Source organism: Tachyglossus aculeatus, chromosome 16, assembly GCF_015852505.1.
Source record: "Tachyglossus aculeatus isolate mTacAcu1 chromosome 16, mTacAcu1.pri, whole genome shotgun sequence".
NCBI lineage: Eukaryota > Metazoa > Chordata > Mammalia > Monotremata > Tachyglossidae > Tachyglossus > Tachyglossus aculeatus.
This window is the reverse complement of record NC_052081.1, coordinates 42,464,263-42,477,872: the sequence shown is the minus strand read 5'-3', so window position 1 is coordinate 42,477,872 and position 13,610 is coordinate 42,464,263. Positions and strand designations below refer to the sequence as shown.

At 43.7% G+C, this 13,610-nt stretch overlaps 1 long non-coding RNA gene across 1 annotated transcript; it reads right to left on the bottom strand.

The window, feature by feature from the left end:
* Positions 1-8,045: 8,045 nt before the first annotated feature.
* Positions 8,046-13,277, bottom strand: LOC119938154. The gene is made up of 3 exons (XR_005454356.1): positions 8,845-13,277; positions 8,466-8,535; positions 8,046-8,148 (listed from the first exon to the last, which is right to left on the bottom strand). It is a non-coding gene; the product is annotated as an uncharacterized LOC119938154 (long non-coding RNA).
* Positions 13,278-13,610: the final 333 nt, after the last annotated feature.

The following is a 13,610-nucleotide window of genomic DNA, read 5'->3' as shown; positions in this document are numbered from 1 at the left end:
GATTTATGCTCAGAGGGCATCTTTGTACATATTTACTATTCTATTTATTTTATTTTGTTAATATGTTTTGTTTTGTTGTCTGTCTCCCCCTTCTAGACTGTGAGCCCGCTGTTGGGTAGGGACCGTCTCTATATTCATTCAATCGTATTTATTGAGCGCTTACTGTGTGCAGAGCACTGTACTAAGCGCTTGGGAAGTCCAAGTTGGCAACATATAGACAACCTCTATATGTCTGTCTAATGTCTGTCTCCCCTTCTAGACTGTAAGTTCGTACTGGACAGGCAGTGTATCTGTTTATTGTTGTATTGTACTCTCCCAAGTGCTTAATAAGTACAATTGAATGAATGAAAGAAAAATATAATTGAATTAATAAATACGATTGAATGAATGAGTACGAACCAAGGGGCCCTAGTCCAGATGTTCACAATAACTGTCAAAGGCAAATAGGATCAAGATCCAGGTATTCATGCACCTCTTTTTTTTATGGTATTTGTCAAATGCTTACTATTTGTCAGGCACTGTATTAAGCTCTGGGGTAGATACAAGCTTATCAGGTTGGACACAGTTCATGTCCAACATGGGGCTCATAGTCTTACAGATGAAATACCTTAGGCACCAAGAAGGGAAGTGATTTGCCCAAGTTCACACAGCAGGCAAGTTGCAGAGCAGGGATTAAGAACCCAGGTTCTTCTGACTCCTAGTCCTTTGCTCTATCCACTAAATCACTTCTCTTCAACCCCCATCTCGATTTAAGGCAAAAAGTGCATCTAATTTAGACTAAGTTTACAATAACAGATTAACTCTAATTCAAACCAGTCAACAGCCATTCTCACCTGAAATATCTGGATAATTGGGGCTATCACATTTTTATGGCCTGAATCAACAGCGTGATTTACCCAGATAAACCCCTACATTAAGCTAAATTCAGAATGAATAGAAAACTCAGATCTTTGTCTCACTTCAACTGGGTGGGGGTAGGAAGAATTCTCCCTTCCCACTATCCAATATCAACCCCAAACCAAAATATCCCAATTCTCAATTCTTAGAAACATCCCCATCTGGCTTTGTCATTGTTTAAAAGGTGGCAGCGGAGGCCTGCTCCCAGCCTTTCCTCACCTGGGGACTCCAAAATATTCCTCTCCTTCCCTTACAGAAAGCCCCTGCCTCCACCTTCGTATTTCCCCTTCGAGACTCCAGCCTGAGCACTTTTTTATAGTATTCATTAAGCATTTACTGTGTATCAAACACCATTCTACTTGCTGAGGTAGGTACAAATTAATTTGGTCAGACGTGGTTCCTGTCACACATGGGGCTCACATACTATGAGGGAGAACAGGTAGCCCCATTTTACAGTTGAGGAAATTGAGGTACAGAGAAGTTAAGTGATTTGTCCAAAGTTACACGACAAGCAATTGGCAGAGTTGGGGTTAGAACCCAGGTCCTCCTGACTCCCAAGCCAGTACTCTTCTCCACTAGGCCACACTACTGCTTCTTCACTTTAGGACATCCGTTCTCCACCCTGGGATCAGTGGCTGTGTCTATATCTTCAAATAATCCTGATCACTCAGACCCCAAAGCCACCTTGTAACTTTCACCATGGGGCTATTTCTGACACAGGGTGTCCTTCCCCTCTTCAAATATCCGGATAGTTGAGATGGAGAAATATCCTTGATTTTCAACTATCTGGATATTTGCACACTGAACCCAGGCTGTGTCTGTTGGGTGTCTACAGAGTAGCAGATTGTAAGATCCTTGAAGGCAGGGATGGTGTCTACTAATGCTATTTTTCTCTCCCAAGTCTCTAGAACAATGCTCTGCTCAGAATAAGTACTCAGTAAATACAATTATTGATCAGTTGAAATACAAATCCAGTCTGCAGGCACCACAGCCAAGATGGGGGAGTTAGAGACTATGAGGAAATTACTTCCTTGTAGTTAAAGACCCAAACCACTCCTACACTCTTCCTCTTTTTATATTTTTATCAGTGTTTGCCCATACTTACTGAGCCTCACACCCTTGTTGTTCCAAAGTTCTGTAAACCTTTGCCTCTTAAATCCAACAAATGGGAAGAGGACACCCATTCATTTCCACTGAAACCCTGCTTCTTTTCAACCCTTTCTCCCACCTCAGTACACTGAACAACGCACTGTGAAACAGGTCAGCTGAAAGCCATTTGGAAGTGTACTTGGGGTTATTACAGCTGCTGACTACCAAATAGAAATATGAATGAAAATGGAACAATTCAACCCCCTTGGCTTTCTCTTATTTTCTTCTGAAACCAAGAAATAAAACATTTGGAATGCAGGCTCAATTCCTCTTGGGTTTCAAAGCGAAGATTACAGCCTCTGGAGGAAGAAACACACAGCAGGTGATTTATTATGATGGGGCATTTCCAGAGCACTCTCCACTTGCTGTTGTGCCAAATTAGTGATTCCAGATGGAATGCAGAGATCCTGGCTATGCAGGTGACAAAGTTCTCAGCATTATCTGAGGTGAAAACAGTGACCATTCTAAGTTTGTCTAGGCTAGATTGTCCCTGTTGCTGTGTTTCACCACATCCTGTTTCTGTAGGGAATACAGCCAACTCTCAATTATCCAGGCCCTCTTTCTCAATTCCACTGACCTGACAAACTCCAGACTCCTGCCCAATCGGAATCCAATGTCTGGGGAAACCTCTACTCAGCCTAACACTCATTCTTCAATCAATTTACTGAGCACTTATTGTCTAGAGCACTGTGCACTGGAGGGTCTTGTTTGACCAGGAGAAAAGGGAGAGCTGTATTATGCTCGAAGCTCTGGATATGAAGTCATCCCTGTGAAATGGGAGACTCCCTCCTTGAACTTGTACGGTGTTATTATTTTTCTGTAGCATAATCACATCAGTGACCTCATTTCAATTAATCACTATCTTTCTAGTGCTACGTGCAGAACAGTATACTAAGCACTTTAGATGAGTACTGTACAGCAGAGTTGACAAACATGTTCCCTGCCCAAAACGTTCATGCGACAACACATGTTGGGTACATGCAGGAATCATCCCCATTTTGCAACCCAAAAAACGGAGGCATAGAGGGTAGAGTAGTAATAGTATTTATTAAATGCTTACTGTGCGCAGAGAATTGTACTAAGAGCTGGGAAGGAGTTTACAGGTGGGAACTGGACCTTGTCCTTTATGGTTGTACATATTTATTATGGTTGTACATATTTATTACTCTATTTATTTTACTTGTACATATCTATCCTATTTATTTTATTTTGTTGGTATGTTTGGTTTTGTTCTCTGTCTCCCCCTTTTAGACTGTGAGCCCACTGTTGGGTAGGGACTGTCTCTATGTGTTGCCAATATGAACTTCCCAAGCGCTTAGTACAGTGCTCCACACATAGTAAGCGCTCAATAAATACGATTGATGATGATGATGAGAGGATCACAATCTAGAGAGCTTAAATAACTTGCCCATGTTCACTCAGCAGGCCAGGGACAGAAATGTTGTCATTATTATTCTTGATAACAATAACTTTGATGATTATTATAGTAGGGAGGCAGCATGGCATAGTGGATAAAGCATGGGCCTGGGAGTCAGAAGGTCATGGGTTCTAATCCTGGCTCCGCCACTTGTCTGGTGTGTGAACTTGGGCAAGTTACTTCACTTCTCTGGGCCTCAGTCACCTCGTCTGGAAAATGGGGATTGAGACTGTGAGCCCCATGTGGGACAGGGACTGTGTCCAACCTATTTAACTTGGATCTACCCCAGCCCTTAGAACAGTGCTTGGCACATAGTAAGCACATAAGTATCAGAATTATTATTATTATATTTAAGTGCTTACTTTGTGCCAAGCATTGTACTAAGCACTGAGGTAGACAAGGTAAGCAGGGCCCACATGGGGCTCACAGTCCAAGGGGGAAGGAGAACAGGTGTTGAATCCCCATTTTGCACACAAGGGAACAAAGGCCCAGAGAAGTTAAGTGACTTGCCTAAGATCACACAGCAGGTAAGTGGCAGAGCTGGGATTAGAAACCCAGGTCCTCTGGCTCCCGGGTCCAATCTCTTTCCATTAGGTCACGCCGCTTCTCAGAGTGGTGACCACTTAGACTGTGAGCCCACTATTGGGTAGGGACTGTCTCTATATGTTGCCAACTTGTACTTCCCAAGCGCTTAGTACAGTGCTCTGCACACAGTAAGCGCTCAATAAATACGATTGATGATGACGACCAGGACCCAGGGTTCCTCACTCCCAAGCCTATGCTCATTCTGATGACATCTCTTAGGCCTAGCTGTGGTCCTAGCAGACTGATGTGGGTTTCTGCCCAGAAGCAAAAACCCCCAGCTACAGTGGTACTAATCATCTGTTGGAGGAGAAGGAAGAACAGAGGGAAACATGGAAGCAGCTTGGCTTAGTGGAAAGAACATGGGCCTGGGGAGTAATTCTATTCACTAGCTCAATCGCAAAAAGGTTCAATAGTATTATCAGCAGACAGCAAGTTGCTCTCTGGTTGTCTTGTTAACTCTACAACATTGAGCAGCTTGGGCACGATAAAGTCTCTTTAACATCGGTGGTATTTACTGAGCACTTACTGTGCTCAGTGCATCACACTAAGTGCTTGGGAAAGGACACTATAACATAGTTGGTAGACATTCCAGAACATGGGGGTCAAGTATCTACTACATACTATGGACCCTTAGATTCAACACACTAGGCAGACTTTTGTTGCGACCTATCCCAAATCACATTTCCCATAGCCTTATCTACGACAGGCTCCCAACCTTGAGGAACAGCTCTTAAGTATTCTTGGCAAGCTCGGCTCTTCGCCATCTTCCATGAAGTCTTCACCGACCGACTCCGAATCTGGACTGCCGACTGTAGGGACATAGACATGAAGCTCATTCTTAGTCTTCCTGTTCTGGCAGGAGACTCCAAGGATCAAGAGGCCGGATCCTGACTCCAGCCCTGAGCTCCTAGGGATTCTTGCCCCTTCTCCTAGATTCCTGCAGTCAGATCTTGGCTTTTGGCAGGAAGGTCTAGCTCCCGGTTGGATAGGCCAGGCAAAATGTAAGTAGAGGTGGCTTTTGGGAATGCCACTGGGAATGCTGTGGGCCTGGCTGGGCCTTGGAGGACATTGGACAATGGGGGATTCTCCATTCTTTGAGAGGTTCCAGAGCAGACGGTGTTTGTCCTTCTTCAAGGGAGCTGGGCATCTGCTGAAGTCAACAAACTAGGGTCAGTCAACCAGTTCCCAAAACATCTGACACTGTACTACCCACTTGAGGTATGTATTACAGAACATAGAGCAACTCTGCCCAGAGACCTCAAGATCTGAGGGGAGATCACAAAATCAGTCAACATGAAACAGGACTATGTAGCCACAAGACAACTGAAGAGGGATGATAGAAATACATTGTGCCAGCAAATAAACATCAGTGAGGTTAGGGGCAGTTTCCTGGAGGAGGTATATGTGTGTGGGGATGGGGTTGGGGGGAATGATGCATAAGGTGACTAAAAAAATAAGAGCTGGTATGGAAGAAAAGCAGCCCAAGCAGCATCCTTTGCAAAGCTCAAGACTGACAGCCACAGCCAACTCAGCTAGGTTTAAGGGGACTAACATCCCATTGGAAAATAATCTAGGTCCCTTGTTTTTTTTTCCTTCTGGACGAGCCCCACTTGATAGTTCCCTCCAGAGTAAGTAGAAAAAAAAATACCTCTGAAAACTCACCCCCTTGCTGCTTAGAAGTGAGTTAAACACCTGGGTAAGGGAGGGAAATTGCTGAAGAGCTCATTTGGAAAAGGAAGTCACATAGATAAGGCCTCAGTACATCACTAGTTTTGGGGGTTTTATTTCCTTTCCCAGCTTTGGGCCACACCTCGATCACACCACCGATATCCCACCTAAGGTCAATTGGCCAGCGGGAAGAACATTATCAGGTGAAAGTAACACTGGACTCAATAGCCCTCTGATCTCACACTACCAATAGCAGGAAAAGTCTTTAGCTGCTAAAGGAAAATCAAATAGGTTGAGGGAGTATGGATCTTGACCTCATCCTGAGAGTGTAAAATCCTAATGTGTATTTTTCGAATTTGTTGGGTACCACTTGCCCACTCATTCATTCAATTGTATTTATTGAGCATTTACTCAATACAGTGCAAAGCACTGTACTATGTGCTTGGGAAGTACAAGTTGGCAACATATAGAAACGGTCCCTACCCAACAATGGGCCCACTCATTTATGGTGCTCACTCCCCAGTGGACAAACCACTGGCAGGGAGGAGCATTGTAAACAGCACTTTCCAAGGCACTAGCCCTATGATCAAATCTTTTGCACAAGCCTCTGAAACCAGACACTTTACAGTGAGATTCCAACATTGTATCCTCAGCAACCTCCCCACTATCTGCCTCCGTTGGTCTGCAACTCTTTTATATATTGTTGGGAAGACTCCAAAATCTGTGATCACACGGTACTTTTTCCAGTCAGTTTGACTCAGAAACCAATCTGCTGGAGAGCTCAATTACCAGTATTTATTGAGCACTTACTATGTATACAACACTATACTTAGCACTTAGCTCTGTACTAAGGAGATGGTCAGTGCTAGAAAGGGCCCTGCCACTCAACGAATCCCAGTAAGTACAGAAACAAACTCCAGTGCATTTGAAAGGTGGAGGCTTACATTAGAGGCATCAAGGGGTGATTGCCTCTAAGTTTTCAGAACTGAACTCCTGGACTTGTGGATCCCAGGTCTCTGAAAAGCAATATAGCCTAGTGGATAGAACACTAGCCTGGTGACCTTGGGCTAGTTACCTCATTTTTCTATGGCTCTAAAATGGAGATTAAGACTTTGATCCCCAAGTGCAATGAGAAATATGTCCAACCTGATTACCTTGTATCTACCCAGCACTTAGTACACTGCCTGGCACAGTGAGCACTAGGTACTAAATATTAATAAAGACCTTAGTTTCTAATCAGTGTTAAAAAACTGTAAGCAGAGGCTATTTTCTCATTCAAGCCTATAGTTTTCCAGTCCTCGTCCCTCTTAAAATCACCTCCATGCTCAAAATGAAAAGGGTTTCATCAACTTTAAATCAAATTCCCCAAGAACAAGTATCAACAAATGCTGGTACATGAATATAAGTGGGGGAAAACTATGCGGAGAAAGGGGCTAAAGGTCAAAGGATAGGCTCACCTGGTCATCAAGGACTTGTTCTCAGAATGCAGCTTCACTCAGTGTGGCTGGCCAACCCAGGAAATTCTGATTATCCGGGGGAAATCTGTCTCAGCCACTGTCCTAATGCAAGTGGAATTCTTGGAGAAGTAGCCTGTTAAACTCTGAGTGGCCACTGGCTTTACTCCCAATTCTAACAGGGTGGGTTTCTTCAAAATGCATTTGTGGGGACCAGAGCCTGAGGCTAGATGAGGTATCTCACTCTTTGGAATGGCCATCTCAATCCCAAGTAAACTGCTGTCTCTCCTGGACATGGGTATGCTTCAGTTCCTAGGCCTTCTTCAGTATTACATAAGGGATGTGCAAAACGGAGTCCAGTTACCATGCTAAGTCCACATGCTAAAACATGTAATATGAGAATTGGAGAGTTTCAAACACAACATTAGACAACTCTTAATAAGAGGAGCCCCAGCGTCAATTCCCCAGGAGTAAAGCAGATCTTTGCCTCAATTGACTACTTACTGAGCACTTACTGTGTGTGTACAGCACTTAACTAAGCACTTGGGAGAGTACAATACAGGAATTCGCAGACCTGTTCCCAGCTTACAAGTAGCTTAGTCTAGGAGACAAAGCATTAAGGTAATAATCTATAAATATGTACACAAATACCATGGGGGCTGAGGGTAGGAGGAATAGCAAATGCTTAAAAGGCACAAAAATCCAAATGCCAGGGTGGCCACAAAAGGGAGATGGAGTAAGGAAAGTGAGGGATGAGATGCGATTATTAAAAATCACATTTCTAGGTTTTGAAGGTGGGGAGAATGATGGTCTGTTGTATACGGCGGACTGTAAGAAGTAATCCCTATGGTTGCTTCAATAAAGGGCACCATTAATAGATTCAGAAATTTATCTTTTATTAAAAATAAGCTGGATGCTCATCACTTCTGGTTCATCCCGACTGGTTCCGTGGACCTCCAAAACACTGTTCACTTGATTCTGTGGAATTTAAAGAGATCCTATTATGGCAAGTACTAAACATTACCTCCATTGAAAGGACTGGACCTCATGGGTCAATTTACTAAGCCCTCACTACCTGGGCTGGCCTTGGACCAGATAAAGATGTTCAAGTAATATTGGCATTCTACCAGATAGTAGTACATGTGTTGGAAAGCTCCTATTAGGCAGAAATCAGTAGAGTAGATGTCAATCTTAAGACAGATGGACTGCTTTAAGGATTTTTATGAAACCCTGATGCTTTCAAAATCTGCAAGTTACAGTAATGGAATATAAAGCAAAAAATAACATTTACTTACCTACTTGCTTTGTAGGCTGGGCCACCACATGTTCACATCCTGGGTGTGCTCATGCCGAAGGGCTACATAACTGGGGGTAAGGAGAAAAAGAGGAACGAACAGATGCATTATTTTTGGATACTTACAAAATGCTGCAATATCCCAACCCTAGGTGCAGCCTCCCCAGATCCTGAGAACATAAAAGCTTCCATCCTAACTTTAAACTTCCTTTTAGGTCAAAGGATCTTGTTAATCCGCTACAAATGCAGGGGTGAGAACTGAGTTTTGCTGAGGCTTACTCGGTTTGGCCACGGGCCAAGAATCAAAAAGATCAAATAGCCACTGGCTGACTAAAAGACATAAGGAGCTCTGCAGGTTCACATAAGCCAAATAAATTTACCTCAAATGGATGAGCACTTTGACTTCAGCCAACACCAATCATCCTTACCTAAAGGATAACAAGGGAAAGTTATTATAAAAGACATGGGTGCAACAGAGTTCTGAAAAAGCGCTAATCACTTTATGTTTAAAGGGTAAAATTCAAAAAACACACATTAATAAATCAGGGGAGAATTACAGCATAGGGAAATAGGAGGAAGAAACTTACGGGGGTGGGGGGCAGAAGGAATCTAGTTTAAATAAATTCCTATGAAAGACATGAAAGTAGTCAGGTGATTTAAATTGGAAGACCTGCACCTACGTTTTAAATACCAAAGCCTTAGCTGCGAGCTTCACCAGTCTGAGCACATTGAAGTTTGATTGCAGCCCAGATTATACTATCCCTTATGTGAGGGTAGGTGACAACATTTACCCTACCACAAAAGCTTGGCTTTGGCAACTCTTGGCTTCTGCTTTCCAACCAAAGCATCTTCCCACCTCCCAATCCCAGATGGTCTTCTTCCAAGGCCAAGCCCCAACAGGTCTACTGCCCAGAGCCTCACCCCCATTCTAAAGAAGTCCACAGCACAGCAGCTGTTGCCTCTTCCTCCTGCACAGTCATGCCTACTCTCCCTTCCTTGTCCTCATTAGAATTTTATACTGGAAGGGTAAATAAACCATGCCAGAATAGCAGCTACTTGCAGACCCGACTTTCTTGTCAGGAAGGTATCCCCTCTCCACAACACTACTGGTAGGCCCGGGGTGCACAAGCCCAAGTTCAGCCTTAAACCCAGCTCCTCCAGATCTGCCTCAACTCCCAGTTGCTGTACAACCATAAAATGTTCCCTGTTGCACACGTACCATCTATAAGGGATACTATATCTTCGTGCAGCCTTCCCCTCTCCAGATTGTCCTCAGTCCTTTCACCTCCAAACAGGTCAGCACTGGTGTTCAAAGTGATGGTTTATACATAAGGATGTGTGTTTTTTTTTGGGGGGGGAGGGTTAGGGGAAGGGAGGGACGTTCACAGTCAGGTCTTTAAATTGCCAATCATTACCTAGCAGCAATGACATAAATGAGTAGCCAATCTGCCCATTTGTCACTAGAAGGGCACTGCTGAGAAAGGCACTAGCTGATGGAACAAACCCACCAGTTGAGACCCAGACAAAAGATGCCCAGAGAACACCATCATGTGTCACAAGCAGGCTCTCAGTCTTTTGGGTGGCATTTAGGGAAAAGTAACCAACAGGTCTTGAAAAACCCATGTCACTGCAGCTAGCAATGATTAACAAACAGGAGACATGCAAACCTCTGTCAAGGCTGAAGTCCAGAAGAACCCAAAACAAACTAGTCGCATCTTTTTAACTGTTGAGGGACTGCAACCATGAGGCATACTTCGTTGGTTTGGAGTACAAGTAATGGCACAGTTACAGTTCATCTTTTCAGACAGCACCAGTATCTGATCTGAGGGCCTAAGTACGCGAATGCATTCTGGCATCACACCTCTGAGTTTCTGATACTTTAAATTTTAAAAAGCATGATTTCAACGTTAAAAATAAACCAAGATTATGAAACACAATGCAAGCACTTCAGTAATCCGTTACTGAAACCCATTCATTTCCAACATGTGAAGAGCAGACCTCCTTTGCTTTCAAAAAATAACTACTGTACTAAGACTCACGATTCGCAGCTGCAGGCAAGTGAAAGCTAGTTTACAAGACCCCCAAGTTGCTTGTTCTGAAATAAACCTGATCAGCTTGTACACAGAACAAAGCCAAGTGACCATACATGCCCCTCCAAGGTGCTCCTTAAATTTGTCTTTTGGGGTCAGATGTATGCTCTTTGAGCATACCTGACCCCCTCCCCCCAAAAAGAAAAAAAAAACAATCCAAAAACAAGACCAAAATCAAAAACAAAAAAACCCTGAGCTCACACTTCTAAAAGTCCAAGTGCTGAAATACGGTAGCAGACATCTGGCCACCGATTTAATTAACTTTATTCACAGGATGACTCTGGTCAGTGGTTCAGAGTCAGATTTTTAGTGACATCACTGTCACTTATTGAGCAGAGAGTACAAGCTACATTATGTCATTTACTCAAGTGAACTAAGCCATTCATTAAAGGTACCAGAAGTGCAGAAATTACTTTACTGGAAGAACTAGACAGAACATCAGTCTGCCCCGGCTTGAAAACTGTTCGCCTGGGAGCAGGCCATTATCCTAGACAATACAGTGGAAGAGTCAACCAAATGTTCACCAGTAAGCGAGCAAAGTCGGCATGACTTTGCCGCTGCAAAGCAGGAAACCTTACTTACACATGAAACCTGTTTCTTATGCATTAGTCGGGAGACTGAAGTCACGACTTCAGACAGTGGAGTTCTGGAGCAACAGAACACAGCTGATACAAAAGCTTTTTGAGTCCAAACTTCCTAAACAATAGGCTATGTAAGGTATGCTTCCAGTCATATAAGAGTTTAGAACCATCACGTTCCTGCCACTACATGAACCGAATTCCAAGTGCCACTCTGAAGAATATTCGCATTCACTCTACAGAGTGCGCCGAGGTTTTACAAGCTAGGAAGCCACGCTTCCCGGCATGTATGCAATTGAGCAGGCCACACCATCACCTCCCCCGCCCTCAACCCCATAGGGTAGAGAGACACATTTGGGTAATTCACAAAACCTGAATGCTCTTCAAGTTAGCAGATTCTCATTTGAGCACAAGTCATGACGGAAGAGTGCTATGCCCATGGAGCCCACTGTAAACAAACAAATAAAAAAACCGCACATTACAGTGAACTATACAGCTTCATTTCGCTCATCCTAGAGAAACCATCACACCAAGGTGGTCCACCGAAATTTCTACCCGGAGCTGATCAGTGGGTGGATCAGCTCACTGCTTCCTAAAGCTAGCCCGAACTGAAAATTAGCATCCGGGTGCAGTGAGCACCTGATGCTGGTAATGAATCTCTCAAATTACGCTCCCTCTTCCCCACAAAAACTGAAGTTGTTCAGTTTTCTCTTCAGAGTTGCGATGCAACTAAAGGAAGTCACAAAGACTGAAGTCAGACGTACAAGGGAATCAGGTTGGCAGTTGGTCTGAGAATTGCAAGTTACAAGCTCTAACCCAGAACCCACGCAGGCTTGAGAGGCAAGCTAAGCTTCACCGCACCAGTTTCGGAGTGCTGCACTGTAATTTCAACGTCAGAAGTGTGATGTCAGAATGCCCAAAGGATAAAAGTACATAGCAAGTCACCAATTGAGAGTAGATCGCTTGTTACCTACCTGGATGCAGTCGGCAATGAGAATCTTGGAGCAAGCAGGAATATTACATCCGGGTCCTAACGTCCATTGCCATTTGCGGTACTACGTTCCTCACAGTTACGCACTGCAGAAAGGCTGGCTAAATGCAGTTATGGAGCGGGCCACTACTTTTCAAGTGCATAATCGCAGGCTCACGAACACCAGAAAAAATATTCTACCACGATCGGGTGGTTGCCAAGGAAAAGCCAAGATCTAAATAGCCTCTTGAAAATCTCACAGACGAAACTTTTTACAGTTTTCTTTCTCCTTTTTTTTGGTAAATTGTCATCAGTTTGTGTTTGGTAGCATCATGCACCTACACAACTGTGGATTCTCTGTTCCTTTTGGGAGAAGTTTTAAAAAGGATGCTTCCCCATCTGAGCAAAGATGATTACGGTTTCGGTGGACGGTGTATAAAAACAGTTTAAGCTTGCTTAGGATCTCTTGGAGGGGGTCTGGTAAAATGGGATTAGGGAATTCAATTGCACTGAATGAAGTACCACTGGTGTTCCTCTCAAAAACCCAATCCAAAACAATGTCCCCCCTGGTCTAACCACTTTGGGAAATGAGGCCAGGAAAAATAAAATTATTTTTCCTTCCAAGTGTTAAATGGGGGAGATCGGGGCAAGGGGAAAAGGTAATTGAGAAAAGTTCTGGAAAAAATGCACATTAACAGATTTGAGTCTCCTCCCCCACGCCCGGTCAGTGGACTAGAACCTCTCTCTCCCTTTCCCTCTCCCACCCCTGTAAATTTCAGATCACCCCCTTTCAGGAAGCTACACCAGTTTAAAGTATTTATACTCAAAATTAGCTAAGAGCTATCGTTTAGCACAAGCATCTCAAAAGACAGACTTTTTTGAAAGTCAATTTGAGGAGCTCACAAACACTTGAAACACTGCTGTTTGATAGAAGAGAGTCAGTTGTGGAAGCCTAAACAACATTACTCGCTAAACAATGTTTAGCAATTTTACTAGTAAGCACTGCCCACAGTAAGGGTACCAAAAGTCACAACTTTCGGAAGGTTATCCATTAGCATCCTCCACCACTCTTCAAAGGTACAGTACTACAAAGCTTATTTTAGGAGCTGTGCCAGCATCTCTTTAATAAAGAAAGGCATGTAATCTGAAAAATAAACTGAAACATTAATTTTATAGGCAGATTTCCCCCACTCCCCCACCAGCCCCCACCCACACAGACAAATTCAACCCCAGTAGGTGTCCCAGGAACACCCTTTTAAAAGTTCTCTGGCATTATTTGGGTCCCTACTGCACAATTCAACCAAGTGGTAGTGGGAATCTTCCAAGCAGAGAACCACATCTCCATACTCCATACAGAGAGGCACCCCAATTCATCTCTATTTTGAAGATGGACAGAAGGCCAAACTTCCTACATATGAATGTATTATGATGGGGTTGGGGGAGGGGAGCATTGGGTCACCGTCTTTCAGACGTCAGCTGGGGGCAAATGCAAATATGATTAGCCAAAT